General features: G+C 48.5%; 8 non-coding genes across 8 annotated transcripts; 2 read left to right on the forward strand and 6 right to left on the reverse strand.

Annotated features, from left to right (window-relative positions):
* Window positions 1–2,164: 2,164 nt before the first annotated feature.
* Window positions 2,165–2,238, forward strand: trnan-guu (transfer RNA asparagine (anticodon GUU)). The gene has a single exon. It is a non-coding gene; the product is annotated as a tRNA-Asn (tRNA).
* Window positions 2,239–2,408: 170 nt separating this feature from the next.
* Window positions 2,409–2,482, reverse strand: trnat-cgu (transfer RNA threonine (anticodon CGU)). Its single transcript has one exon. It is a non-coding gene; the product is annotated as a tRNA-Thr (tRNA).
* A 554-nt stretch (window positions 2,483–3,036) lies between these two features.
* On the reverse strand, window positions 3,037–3,110 carry trnat-agu (transfer RNA threonine (anticodon AGU)). Its single transcript has one exon. It is a non-coding gene; the product is annotated as a tRNA-Thr (tRNA).
* A 4,662-nt stretch (window positions 3,111–7,772) lies between these two features.
* Window positions 7,773–7,846, forward strand: trnan-guu (transfer RNA asparagine (anticodon GUU)). Its single transcript has one exon. It is a non-coding gene; the product is annotated as a tRNA-Asn (tRNA).
* Window positions 7,847–8,016: 170 nt separating this feature from the next.
* trnat-cgu (transfer RNA threonine (anticodon CGU)) lies at window positions 8,017–8,090 on the reverse strand. The gene has a single exon. It is a non-coding gene; the product is annotated as a tRNA-Thr (tRNA).
* Window positions 8,091–8,644: 554 nt separating this feature from the next.
* Window positions 8,645–8,718, reverse strand: trnat-agu (transfer RNA threonine (anticodon AGU)). Its single transcript has one exon. It is a non-coding gene; the product is annotated as a tRNA-Thr (tRNA).
* Window positions 8,719–12,885: 4,167 nt separating this feature from the next.
* Window positions 12,886–12,959, reverse strand: trnat-cgu (transfer RNA threonine (anticodon CGU)). The gene has a single exon. It is a non-coding gene; the product is annotated as a tRNA-Thr (tRNA).
* A 541-nt stretch (window positions 12,960–13,500) lies between these two features.
* Window positions 13,501–13,574, reverse strand: trnat-agu (transfer RNA threonine (anticodon AGU)). Its single transcript has one exon. It is a non-coding gene; the product is annotated as a tRNA-Thr (tRNA).
* Window positions 13,575–14,468: the final 894 nt, after the last annotated feature.

A 14,468-nucleotide genomic window follows, 5' to 3' on the forward strand; every position in this document is an offset into this window, starting at 1 on the left:
GCAAATGGTGGACCTCTGTCATTCGGACCCAGGTCTTTCCAAGAATGGATACATCCAGCCATCCTCCCTTTGATATTTATGTCTGTCTATCAATAACGGTCATTCGTTTACACTCTACGATGCAGAGAAAGCGTGCATGCATCAGAAACTGGCAAACGTCAGCCGTAACACGCAACGTGGTGGACACCAGTGCTTTGACCAACTAAGCCATGGCGCCAAGGCACAACTCTGTACTACTGTGAAAGCAAATGCTAGACCTCTGTCATTCGGACCTAGGTCTTTCATAGGATGGATCCATCAAGCCATCCTCCCTTTGATATTTATGTCTGTCTATCAATAACGGTCATTCGTTTACACTCTACGATGCAGAGAAGGCGTGCTTGCAACAGAAACAGGCAAACTGCAGCGGTAACACGCAACGTGGTGGACCCCAGTGCTTTGACCGACTAAGCCATGGCGCCAAGGCGTAACTCTGTACTACTGTAAAAGCAAATGGTGGACCTCTGTCTTTCGGACCCAGGTCTTTCCAAGAATGGATCCATCCAGCAAACCTCCCTTTGATATTTATGTCTGTCTATCACTAACGGTCATTCGGTTACACTCTACGATACAGAGAAGGCGTGCTTGCAACAGAAACTGGCAATCTGCAGCGGTAACGCGCAACGTGGTGGACCCCAGTGCTTTGACCTACTAAGCCATGGCGCCAAGGCGTAACTCTGTACTACTGTAAAAGCAAATGGTGTACCTCTGTCTTTCGGACCCAGGTCTTTCCAAGAATGGATCCATCCAGCCATCCTCCCTTTGATATTTATGTCTGTCTATCAATAACGGTCATTCGTTTACACTCTACGATGCAGAGAAGGCGTGCTTGCAACAGAAACAGGCAAACTGCAGCGGTAACACGCAACGTAGTGGACCCCAGTGCTTTGACCAACTAAGCCATGGCGCCAAGGCACAACTCTGTACTACTGTAAAAGCAAATGCTGGACCTCTGTCATTCGGACCTAGGTCTTACATAGGATGGATCCATCAAGCCATCATCCCTTTGATATTTATGTCTGTCTATCAATAACGGTCATTCGTTTACACTCTACGATGCAGAGAAGGCGTGTATGCATCAGAAACTGGCAAACGTCAGCCGTAACACGCAACGTGGTGGACCCCAGTGCTTTGACCAACTAAGCCATGGCGCCAAGGCACAACTCTGTACTACTGTGAAAGCAAATGCTAGACCTCTGTCATTCGGACCTAGGTCTTTCATAGGATGGATCCATCAAGCCATCCTCCCTTTGATATTTATGTCTGTCTATCAATAACGGTCATTCGTTTACACTCTACGATGCAGAGAAGGCGTGCTTGCAACAGAAACAGGCAAACTGCAGCGGTAACGCGCAACGTGGTGGACCCCAGTGCTTTGACCGACTAAGCCATGGCGCCAAGGCGTAACTCTGTACTACTGTAAAAGCAAATGGTGGACCTCTGTCTTTCGGACCCAGGTCTTTCCTAGAATGGATCCATCCAGCAAACCTCCCTTTGATATTTATGTCTGTCTATCACTAACGGTCATTCGGTTACACTCTACGATGCAGAGAAGGCGTGCTTGCAACAGAAACTGGCAATCTGCAGCGGTAACGCGCAACGTGGTGGACCCCAGTGCTTTGACCTACTAAGCCATGTCGCCTAGGCGTAACTCGGTACTACTGTAAAAGCAAATGGTTGACCTCTGTCTTTCGGACCCAGGTCTTTCCAAGAATGGATCCATCCAGCCATCCTCCCTTTGATATTTATGTCTGTCTATCAATAACGGTCATTCGTTTACACTATACGATGTAGAGAAGGCGTGCTTGCAACAGAAACTGGCAAACGTCAGCGGAAACACGCAACATGGTGGACCCCAGTGCTTTGACCAACTAAGCCATGGCGCCAAGGCACAACTCTGTACTACTGTAAAAGCAAATGATGGACCTCTGTCTTTCGGACCCAGGTCTTTCCAAGAATGGATCCATCCAGCCATCCATCCTCCCTTTGATTATTTATGTCTGTCTATCACTAACGGTCATTCTTATACACTCTACGATGCAGAGAAAGCGTGCATGCATAAGAAACAGGCAAACTGCAGCGGTAACGCGCAACGTGGTGGACCCCAGTCACAACTGCTGCGCCTGTCTCTGTGGCGCAATCGGATAGCGCGTTCGGCTGTTAACCGAAAGGTTGGTGGTTCGAGCCCACCCAGGGACGTCCGTCTACTTCTTACCTCATTGCTTCCATTCGTGGTGTGAGACCTGGACCTCTGCTTTATAATCTCCTGTCCAAGAAACATCGCCTCATGCAGTAACAATGGCTACGCTGCCAAAAACTTAAACTTGCCCCACAGTCTTGCTGTACATAGCCTCTGCCTCCTTCAGGCCAGGCACCGCTGGGATTTGAACCCAGGATTTCCTGTGTACGAGACAGGCGCTTTCACCAGCTAAGCCACGGCACCAGAGCTTGCTGCACCCACCCTTTCCTAGTTTCATACCAATTGAGTGGCTGCTACCGTTTACCTACTATATGTTCCACGCATCCATCCAACCAACTATCCACCCACCCATCCATCCATCTATCTATCTATCTATCCTTCTATCTATCTGTCTGTCTATCTACCTACCTCTCTGTCTTTCTACAGCAAGCACTCACTTGCTTACGCTTGCGGACAAAGCAAGAAGTGTGCGTTCAACAGGATCTGACAGCGGAAAAAGATTTACAGGAAGATGTAGACAGCACTGACAAGTGCAACAAACATTGGGCGGTGTCCGTCTCTGTGCGGCAATGGCATTTTCGCCATCGGACCTAAAGCCAAAGGTGGCCGCGCGAAGCCTGCACAGGGAAGTCTTTGTCGTCCTGACCCTATTCTTTAAATACAGGGTTCTGGGAAGATGACTTTCTGCTTTACTCTCTCAGTGGAAGGGATATATCATTCCGGCCCGTGACGAGAGGCAATCTTGCAAAATCCTGGAAGGGGAGTCCTTAGCATGTACCCTAACATGAACAAAGCTGAGACACCATTGGGATTTGAACCCAGGATCTCCTGTTTACTAGACAGGTGCTTTGACCAACTAAGCCATGGCGCCAAGGCACAACTCTGTACTACTTTAAAAGCAAATGCTGGACCTCTGTCATTCGGACCCAGGTCTTTCCAAGAATGGATCCATCCAGCCAGCCATCCATCCTCCCTTTGATTATTTATGTCTGTCTATCAATAACGGTCATTCGTTTACACTCTACGATGCAGAGAAGGCGTGCTTGCAACAGAAACAGGCAAACGTCAGCGGTAACACGCAACGTGGTGGACCCCAGTGATTTAAACAACTAAGCCATGGCGCCAAGGCGCAACTCTGTACTACTGCAGAAGCAAATGGTGGACCTCTGTCAATCGGACCCAGGTCTTTCCTAGAATGGATCCATCCAGCCATCCTCCCTTTGATATTTATGTCTGTCTATCAATAACGGTCATTCGTTTACACTCTACGATGCAGAGAAGGCGTGCTTGCAACAGAAACAGGCAAACTGCAGCGGTAACGCGCAACGTGGTGGACCCCAGTGCTTTGACCAACTAAGCCATGGTGCCAAGGCGCAACTCTGAACTACTGTAAAAGCAAATGGTGGAACTCTGTCATTCGGACCCAGGTCTTTCCAAGAATGGATCCATCCAGCCATCCTCCCTTTGATATTTATGTCTGTCTATCAATAACGGTCATTCGTTTACTCTCACGATGCAGAGAAGGCGTGCTTACAACAGAAACTGGCAAACTGCAGCGGTAACACGCAACGTAGTGGACCCCAGTGCTTTGACCAACTAAGCCATGGCGCCAAGGCACAACTCTGTACTACTGTAAAAGCAAATGCTAGACCTCTGTCATTCGGACCCAGGTCTTTCATAGGATGGATCCATCAAGCCATCATCCCTTTGATATTTATGTCTGTCTATCAATAACGGTCATTCGTTAACACTCTACGATGCAGAGAAGGCGTGCTTGCAACAGAAACAGGCAAACTGCAGCGGTAACGCGCAACGTGGTGGACCCCAGTGCTTTGACCTACTAAGCCATGGCGCCAAGGCGTAACTCTGTACTACTGTAAAAGCAAATGCTGGACCTCTGTCTTTCGGTCCCAGGTCTTTCCAAGAATGGATCCATCCAGCCATCCATCCTCCCTTTGATTATTTATGTCTGTCTATCACTAACGGTCATTCTTATACACTCTACGATGCAGAGAAAGCGTGCATGCATAAGATACAGGCAAACTGCAGCGGTAACGCGCAACGTGGTGGACCCCAGTGCATTGACCAACTAAGCCATGGCGCCAAGGCACAACTCTGTACTACTGTAAAAGCAAATGCTAGACCTCTGTCATTTGGACCCAGGTCTTTCCTAGGATGGATCCTTCAAGCCATCCTCCCTTTGATATTTATGTCTGTCTATCACTAACGGTCATTCGTTTACACTTTACGATGCAGAGAAGGCGTGTATGCATCAGAAACTGGCAAACGTCAGTGGTAACACGCAACGTGGTGGACCCCAGTGCTTTGACCAACTAAGCCATGGCGCCAAGGCACAACTCTGTACTACTGTAAAAGCAAATGGTGGACCTCTGTCTTTCGGACCCAGGTCTTTCCAAGAATGGATCCATCCAGCCATCCATCCTCCCTTTGATTATTTATGTCTGTCTATCACTAACGGTCATTCTTATACACTCTACGATGCAGAGAAGGCGTGCATGCATAAGAAACAGGCAAACTGCAGCGGTATCGCGCAACGTGGTGGACCCCAGTGCTTTGACCAACTAAGCCATGGCGCCAAGGCACAACTCTGTACTACTTTAAAAGCAAATGCTAGACCTCTGTCATTTGGACCCAGGTCTTTCCTAGAATGGATCCATCCAGCCATCCTCCCTTTGATATTTATGTCTGTCTATCAATAACGGTCATTCGTTTACACTCTACGATGCAGAGAAGGCGTGCTTGCAACAGAAACAGGCAAACGTCAGCGGTAACACGCAACGTGGTGGACCCAGTGCTTTGACCAACAAAGCCATGGCGCCAAGGCGCAACTCTGTACTACTGCAGAAGCAAATGGTGGACCTCTGTCAATCGGACCCAGGTCTTTCCAAGAATGGATCCATCCAGCCATCCTCCCTTTGATATTTATGTCTGTCTATCAATAACGGTCATTCGTTTACTCTCTACGATGCAGAGAAGGCGTGCTTACAACAGAAACTGGCAAACTGCAGCGGTAACACGCAACGTAGTGGACCCCAGTGCTTTGACCAACTAAGCCATGGCGCCAAGGCACAACTCTGTTCTACTGTAAAAGCAAATGCTAGACCTCTGTCATTCGGACCCAGGTCTTTCATAGGATGGATCCATCAAGCCATCATCCCTTTGATATTTATGTCTGTCTATCAATAACGGTCATTCGTTAACACTCTACGATGCAGAGAAGGCGTGCTTGCAACAGAAACAGGCAAACTGCAGCGGTAACGCGCAACGTGGTGGACCCCAGTGCTTTGACCAACTAAGCCATGGCGCCAAGGCGTAACTCTGTACTACTGTAAAAGCAAATGGTGGACCTCTGTCTTTCGGACTTAGGTCTTTCCAAGAATGGATCCATCCAGCCATCCTCCCTTTGATATTTATGTCTGTCTATCACTAACGGTCATTCGTATACACTCTACGATGCAGAGAAAGCGTGCTGGCAATAGAAACTGGCAAACTGCAGCGGTAACGCGCAACGTGGTGGACCCAAGTGCTTTGACCAACTAAGCCATGGCGCCAAGACACAACTCTGTACTACTGTAAAAGCAAATGCTAGACCTCTGTCATTCGGACCCAGGTCTTTCCTAGGATGGATCCATCAAGCTATCCTCCCTTTGATATTTATGTCTGTCTATCACTAACAGTCATTCGTTTACACTCTACGATGCAGAGAAGGCGTGTATCAATCAGAAACTGGCAAACATCAGTGGTAACACGCAACGTGGTGGACCCCAGTGCTTTGACCTACTAAGCCATGACGCCAAGGCACAACTCTGTACTACTTTAAAAGCAAATGCTGGACCTCTGTCATTCGGACCCAGGTCTTTCCTAGAATGGATCCATCCAGCCAGCCATCCATCATCCCTTTGATTATTTATGTCTGTCTATTACTAACGGTCATTCGTTTACACTCTACGATGCAGAGAAAGCGTGCATGCATCAAAAACTGGCAAACGTCAGCGTTAACACGCAACGTGGTGGACCCCAGTGCTTTGAGCAACTAAGCCATGGCGCCAAGGCGCAACTCTGTACTACTACAGAAGCAAATGGTGGACCTCTGTCATTCGGACCCAGGTCTTTCCTAGAATGGATCCATCCAGCAAACCACCCTTTGATATTTATGTCTGTCTATCACTAACGGTCATTCGGTTACACTCTACGATGCAGAGAAGGCGTGCTTGCAACAGAAACTGGCAATCTGCAGCGGTAACGCGCAACGTGGTGGACCCCAGTGCTTTGACCTACTAAGCCATGGCGCCAAGGCGTAACTCTGTACTACTGTAAAAGCAAACGGTGGACCTCTGTCTTTCGTACCCAGGTCTTTCCAAGAATGGATCCATCCAGCCATCCATCCTCCCTTTGATTATTTATGTCTGTCTATCACTAACGGTCATTCGTATACACTCTACGATGCAGAGAAAGCGTGCATGCATAAGAAACTGGCAAACGTCAGCGTTAACGCGCAACGTGGTGGACCCCAGTGCTTTGACCAACTAAGCCATGGTGCCAAGGCGCAACTCTGTACTACTGCAGAAGCAAATGGTGGACCTCTTTCAATCGGACCCAGGTCTTTCCTAGAATGGATCCATCCAGCCATCCTCCCTTTGATATTTATGTCTGTCTATCAATAACGGTCATTCGTTTACACTCTACGATGCAGAGAAGGCGTGCTTGCAACAGAAACAGGCAAACGTCAGCGGTAACGCGCAACGTGGTGGACCCCAGTGCTTTGACCAACTAAGCCATGGTGCCAAGGCGCAACTCTGTACTACTGTAAAAGCAAATGCTAGACCTCTGTCATTCGGACCCAGGTCTTTCCTAGGATGGATCCATCAAGCCATCCTCCCTTTGATATTTATGTCTGTCTATCACTAACGGTCATTCGTTTACACTCTACGATGCAGAGAAGGCGTGTATGCATCAGAAACTGGCAAACGTCAGTGGTAACACGCAACGTGGTGGACCCCAGTGCTTTGACCAACTAAGCCATGGTGCCAAGGCGCAACTCTGTACTACTGTTAAAGCAAATGCTAGACCTCTGTCATTCGGACCCAGGTCTTTCCTAGGATGGATCCATCAAGCCATCCTCCCTTTGATATTTATGTCTGTCTATCAATAACGGTCATTCGTTTACACTCTACGATGCAGAGAAGGCGTGTATGCATCAGAAACTGGCAAACGTCAGTGGTAACACGCAACGTGGTGGACCCCAGTGCTTTGACCAACTAAGCCATGGCGCCAAGGCGCAACTCTGTACTACTGTAAAAGCAAATGGTGGACCTCTGTCATTCGGACCCAGGTCTTTCCAAGAATGGATCCATCCAGCCATCCATCATCCCTTTGATTATTTATGTCTGTCTATCACTAACGGTCATTCGTTTACACTATACGATGCAGAGAAGGCGTGCTTGCAACAGAAACTGGCAAACGTCAGCGGAAACACGCAACATGGTGGACCCCAGTCACAACTGCTGCGCCTGTCTCTGTGGCGCAATCGGATAGCGCGTTCGGCTGTTAACCGAAAGGTTGGTGGTTCGAGCCCACCCAGGGACGTCCGTCTACTTCTTACCTCATTGCTTCCGTTCGTGGTGTGAGACCTGGACCTCTGCTTTATAATCTCCTGTCCAAGAAACATGGCCTCATGCAGTAACAATGGCTACGCTGCCAAAAACTTAAACTTGCCCCACAGTCTTGCTGTACATAGCCTCTGCCTCCTTCAGGCCAGGCACCGCTGGGATTTGAACCCAGGATTTCCTGTTTACGAGACAGGCGCTTTCACCAGCTAAGCCACGGCGCCAGAGCTTGCTGCACCCACCCTCTCCTAGTTTCATACCAATTGAGTGGCTGCTACCGTTTACCTACTATATGTTCCACGCATCCATCCAACCAACTATCCACCCACCCATCCATCCATCTATCTATCTATCGATCCTTCTATCTATCTGTCTGTCTATCTACCTACCTCTCTGTTTTTCTACAGCTAGCACTCACTTGCTTACGCTTGCGGACAAAGCAAGAAGTGTGCGTTCAACAGGATCTGACAGCGGAAAAAGATTTACAGGAAGATGTAGACAGCACTGACAAGTGCAACAAACATTGGGCGGTGTCCGTCTCTGTGCGGCAATGGCATTTTCACCATCGGACCTAAAGCCAAAGGTGGCCGCGCGAAGCCTACACAGGGAAGACTTTGTCGTCCTGACCCTATTCTTTAAATACAGGGTTCTGGGAAGATGACTTTCTGCTTTACTCTCTCAGAGGAAGGGATATATCATTCCGGCCCGTGACGAGAGGCAATCTTGCAAAATCCTGGAAGGGGAGTCCTTAGCATGTACCCTAACATGAACAAAGCTAAGGCACCACTGGGATTTGAACCCAGGATCTCCTGTTTACTAGACAGGTGCTTTGACCAACTAAGCCATGGCGCCAAGGCGTAACTCTGTACTACTGTAAAAGCAAATGGTGGACCTCTGTCTTTCGGACCCAGGTCTTTCCAAGAATGGATCCATCCACCCATCCTCCCTTTGATATTTATGTCTGTCTATCAATAACGGTCATTCGTTTATACTCTACGATGCAGAAAAGGCATGCTTGCAACAGAAACTGGCAAACTGCAGCAGTAACGCGCAACGTGGTGGACCCAAGTGCTTTGACCTACTAAGCCATGGCGCCAAGGCACAACTCTGTACTACTGCAGAAGCAAATGGTGGACCTCTGACATTCGGACCCAGGTATTTCCAAGAATGGATCCATCCAGCCATCCATCCTCCCTTTGATTATTTATGTCTGTCTCTCACTAACGGTCATTCGTATACACTCTACGATGCAGAGAAAGCGTGCATGCATAAGAAACTGGCAAACGTCAGCGTTAACGCGCAACGTGGTGGACCCCAGTGCTTTGACCAACTAAGCCATGGTGCCAAGGCGCAACTCTGTACTACTGTAAAAGCAAATGGTGGAACTCTGTCTTTCGGACCCAGGTCTTTCCAAGAATGGATCCATCCAGCCATCCTCCCATTGATATTTATGTCTGTCTATCAATAACGGTCATTCGTTTACACTCTACGATGCAGAGAAGGCGTGCTTGCAACAGAAACAGGCAAACTGCAGCGGTAACGCGCAACGTGGTGGACCCCAGTGCTTTGACCAACTAAGCCATGGTGCCAAGGCGCAACTCTGTACTACTGTAAAAGCAAATGCTAGACCTCTGTCATTTGGACCCAGGTCTTTCATAGGATGGATCCATCAAGCCATCCTCCCTTTGATATTTATGTCTGTCTGTCAATAATTGTCATTCGTTTACACTCTACGATGCAGAGAAGGCGTGCTTGCAACAGAAACAGGCAACCTGCAGCGGTAACGCGCAACGTGGTGGACCCCAGTGCTTTGACCAACTAAGCCATGGCGCCAAGGCGCAACTCTGTACTACTGCAGAAGCAAATGGTGTACCTCTGTCAATCGGACCCAGGTCTTTCCTAGAATGGATCCATCCAGCCATCCTCCCTTTGATATTTATGTCTGTCTATCAATAACGGTCTTTCGTTTACACTCTACGATGCAGAGAAAGCGTGCATGCATAAGAAAAAGGCAAACTGCAGCGGTAACGCGCAACGTGGTGGACCCCAGTGCTTTGACCTACTAAGCCATGGCGCCAAGGCGTAACTCTGTACTACTGTAAAAGCAAATGGTGGACCTCTGTCTTTCGGACCCAGGTCTATCCAAGAATGGATCCATCCAGCCATCCTCCCTTTGATATTTATGTCTGTCTATCAATAACGGTCATTCGTTAATACTCTACGATGCAGAGAAGGCGTGCTTGCAACAGAAACTGGCAAACTGCAGCGGTAACGCGCAACATGGTGGACCCAAGAGCTTTGACCTACTAAGCCATGGCGCCAAGGCACAACTCTGTACTACTTTAAAAGCAAATGCTGGACCTCTGTCATTCGGACCCAGGTCTTTCCTAGAATGGATCCATCCAGCAGGCCATCCATCATCCCTTTGATTATTTATGTCTGTCTATTACTAACGGTCATTCGTTTACACTCTACGATGCAGAGAAAGCGTGCATGCATCAGAAACTGGCAAACGTCAGCGGTAACACGCAACGTGGTGGACCCCAGTGCTTTGAGCAACTAAGCCATGGCGCCAAGGCGCAACTCTGTACTACTGCAGAAGCAAATGGTGGACCTCTGTCATTCGGACCCAGGTCTTTCCTAGAATGGATCCATCAAGCCATCCTCCCTTTGATATTTATGTCTGTCTATCAATAATTGTCATTCGTTTACACTCTACGATGCAGAGAAGGCGTGCTTGCAACAGAAACAGGCAACCTGCAGCGGTAACGCGCAACGTGGTGGACCCCAGTGCTTTGACCTACTAAGCCATGGCGCCAAGGCGTAACTCTGTACTACTGTAAAAGCAAATGGTGGACCTCTGTCTTTCGGACCCAGGTCTTTCCAAGAATGGATCCATCCAGCCATCCATCCTCCCTTTGATTATTTATGTCTGTCTATCACTAACGGTCATTCGTATACACTCTACGATGCAGAGAAAGCGTGCATGCATAAGAAACTGGCAAACGTCAGCGGTAACACGCAACGTGGTGGACCCCAGTGCTTTGACCAACTAAGCCATGGCGCCAAGGCGCAACTCTGTACTACTGCAGAAGCAAATGGTGGACCTCTTTCAATCGGACCCAGGTCTTTCCTAGAATGGATCCATCCAGCCATCCTCCCTTTGATATTTATGTCTGTCTATCAATAACGGTCATTCGTTTACACTCTACGATGCAGAGAAGGCGTGCTTGCAACAGAAACAGGCAAACGTCAGCGGTAACGCGCAACGTGGTGGACCCCAGTGCTTTGACCAACTAAGCCATGGTGCCAAGGCGCAACTCTGTACTACTGTAAAAGCAAATGCTAGACCTCTGTCATTCGGACCCAGGTCTTTCCTAGGATGGATCCATCAAGCCATCCTCCCTTTGATATTTATGTCTGTCTATCAATAACGGTCATTCGTTTACACTCTACGATGCAGAGAAGGCGTGTATGCATCAGAAACTGGCAAACGTCAGTGGTAACACGCAACGTGGTGGACCCCAGTGCTTTGACCAACTAAGCCATGGCGCCAAGGCGCAACTCTGTACTACTGTAAAAGCAAATGGTGGACCTCTGTCATTCGGACCCAGGTCTTTCCAAGAATGGATCCATCCAGCCATCCATCATCCCTTTGATTATTTATGTCTGTCTATTACTAACGGTCATTCGTTTACACTCTACGATGCAGAGAAAGCGTGCATGCATCAGAAACTGGCAATCGTCAGCGGTAACACGCAACGTGGTGGACCTCAGTGCTTTGACCAACTAAGCCATGGCGCCAAGGCGCAACTCTGTACTACTGCAGAAGCAAATGTTGGACCTCTGTCAATCGGACCCAGGTCTTTCCTAGAATGGATCCATCCAGCCATCCTCCCTTTGATATTTATGTCTGTCTATCAATAACGGTCATTCGTTTACACTCTACGATGCAGAGAAGGCGTGCTTGCAACAGAAACAGGCAAACTGCAGCGGTAACGCGCAACGTGGTGGACCCCAGTGCTTTGACCGACTAAGCCATGGCGCCAAGGCGTAACTCTGTACTACTGTAAAAGCAAATGGTGGACCTCTGTCTTTCGGACCCAGGTCTTTCCTAGAATGGATCCATCCAGCAAACCTCCCTTTGATATTTATGTCTGTCTATCACTAACGGTCATTCGGTTACACTCTACGATGCAGAGAAGGCGTGCTTGCAACAGAAACTGGTAATCTGCAGCGGTAACGCGCAACGTGGTGGACCCCAGTGCTTTGACCTACTAAGCCATGGCGCCAAGGCGTAACTCTGTACTTCTGTAAAAGCAAATGGTGGACCTCTGTCTTTCGGACCCAGGTCTTTCCAAGAATGGATCCATCCAGCCATCCTCCCTTTGATATTTATGTCTGTCTATCAATAACGGTCATTCGTTTACACTCTACGATGCAGAGAAGGCGTGCTTGCAACAGAAACAGGAAAACTGCAGCGGTAACGCGCAATGTGGTGGACCCCAGTGCTTTGACCTACTAAGCCATGGCGCCAAGGCGTAACTCTGTACTACTGTAAAAGCAAATGGTGGACCTCTGTCTTTCGGACCCAGGTCTTTCCAAGAATGGATCCATCCAGCCATCCTCCCTTTGATATTTATGTCTGTCTATCAATAACGGTCATTCGTTTACACTCTACGATGCAGAGAAAGCGTGCATGCATAAGAAACAGGCAAACTGCAGCGGTAACGCGCAACGTGGTGGACCCCAGTGCTTTGACCTACTAAGCCATGGCGAAAAGGCGTAAATCGGATAGCGCGTACGGCTGTTAACCGAAAGGTTGGTGGTTCGAGCCCACCCAGGGACGTCCGTCTACTTCTTACCTCATTGCTTCCATTTGTGGTGTGAGACCTGGACCTCTGCTTTCTAATCTCCTGTCCAAGAAACATCGCCTCATGCAGTAACAATGGCTACGCTGCCAAAAACTTAAACTTGCCCCACAGTCTTGCTGTACATAGCCTCTGCCTCCTTCAGGCCAGGCACCGCTGGGATTTGAACCCAGGATTTCCTGTTTACGAGACAGGTGCTTTCACCAGCTAAGCCACGGCGCCAGAGCTTGCTGCACCCACCCTTTCCTAGTTTCATACCAATTCAGTGGCTGCTACCGTTAACCTACTATATGTTCCACGCATCCAACCAACTACCCACCCATCCATCCATCTATCCATCTATCTATCCTTCTATCTATCTGTCTGTCTATCTACCTACCTCTCTGTCTTTCTACAGCTAGCACTCACTTGCTTACGCTTGCGGACAAAGCAAGAAGTGTGCGTTCAACAGGATCTGACAGCGGAAAAAGATTTACAGGAAGATGTAGACAGCACTGAGAAGTGCAACAAACATTGGGTGGTGTCCGTCTCTGTGCGGCAATGGCATTTTCGCCATCGGACCTAAAGCCAAAGGTGGCCGCGCGAAGCCTACACAGGGAAGTCTTTGTCGTCCTGACCCTATTCTTTAAATACAGAGTTCTGGGAAGATGACTTTCTGCTTTACTCTCTCAGTGGAAGGGATATATCATTCGTTGATGAGAGGCAATCTTGCAAAATCCTGGAGGGGGAGTCCTTAGCATGTACCCTAACATGAGCGAAGCTGAGGCACCACTGGGATTTGAACCCAGGATCTCCTGTTTACTAGACAGGTGCTTTGACCAACTAAGCCATGGCGCCAAGATGCAACTCTGTACTACTGTTAAAGCAAATGCTGGACCTCTGTCATTCGGACCCAGGTCTTTCCTAGAATGGATCCATCCAGCCAGCCATCCATCCTCCCTTTGATTATTTATGTCTGTCTATTACTAACGGTCATTCGTTTACACTCTACGATGCAGAGAAAGCGTGCATGCATCAGAAACTGGCAAACGTCAGCGGTAACACGCAACGTGGTGGACCCCAGTGCTTTGACCAACTAAGCCATGGCGCCAAGGCACAACTCTGTACTACTGTAAAAGCAAATGGTGGACCTCTGTCTTTCGGACCCAGGTCTTTCATAGGATGGATCCATCAAGCCATCCTCCCTTTGATATTTATGTCTGTCTATCAATAACGGTCATTCGTTTACACTATACGATGCAGAGAAGGCGTGCTTGCAACAGAAACAGGAAAACTGAAGCGGTAACGCGCAACGTGGTGGACCCCAGTGCTTTGACCTACTAAGCCATGGCGCCAAGGCGTAACTCTGTACTACTGTAAAAGCAAATGGTGGACCTCTGTCATTCGGACCCAGGTCTTTCCAAGAATGGATACATCCAGCCATCCTCCCTTTGATATTTATGTCTGTCTATCAATAACGGTCATTCGTTTACACTCTACGATGCAGAGAAAGCGTGCATGCATCAGAAACTGGCAAACGTCAGCCGTAACACGCAACGTGGTGGACCCCAGTGCTTTGACCAACTAAGCCATGGCGCCAAGGCACAACTCTGTACTACTGTGAAAGGAAATGCTAGACCTCTGTCATTCGGACCTAGGTCTTTCATAGGATGGATCCATCAAGCCATCCTCCCTTTGATATTTATGTCTGTCTATCAATAACGGTCATTCGTTTACACTGTACGATGCAGA

The sequence above is a fragment of the Amia ocellicauda genome, chromosome 20 (genome assembly GCF_036373705.1).
Source record: "Amia ocellicauda isolate fAmiCal2 chromosome 20, fAmiCal2.hap1, whole genome shotgun sequence".
Taxonomy (NCBI): Eukaryota; Metazoa; Chordata; class Actinopteri; order Amiiformes; family Amiidae; genus Amia; species Amia ocellicauda.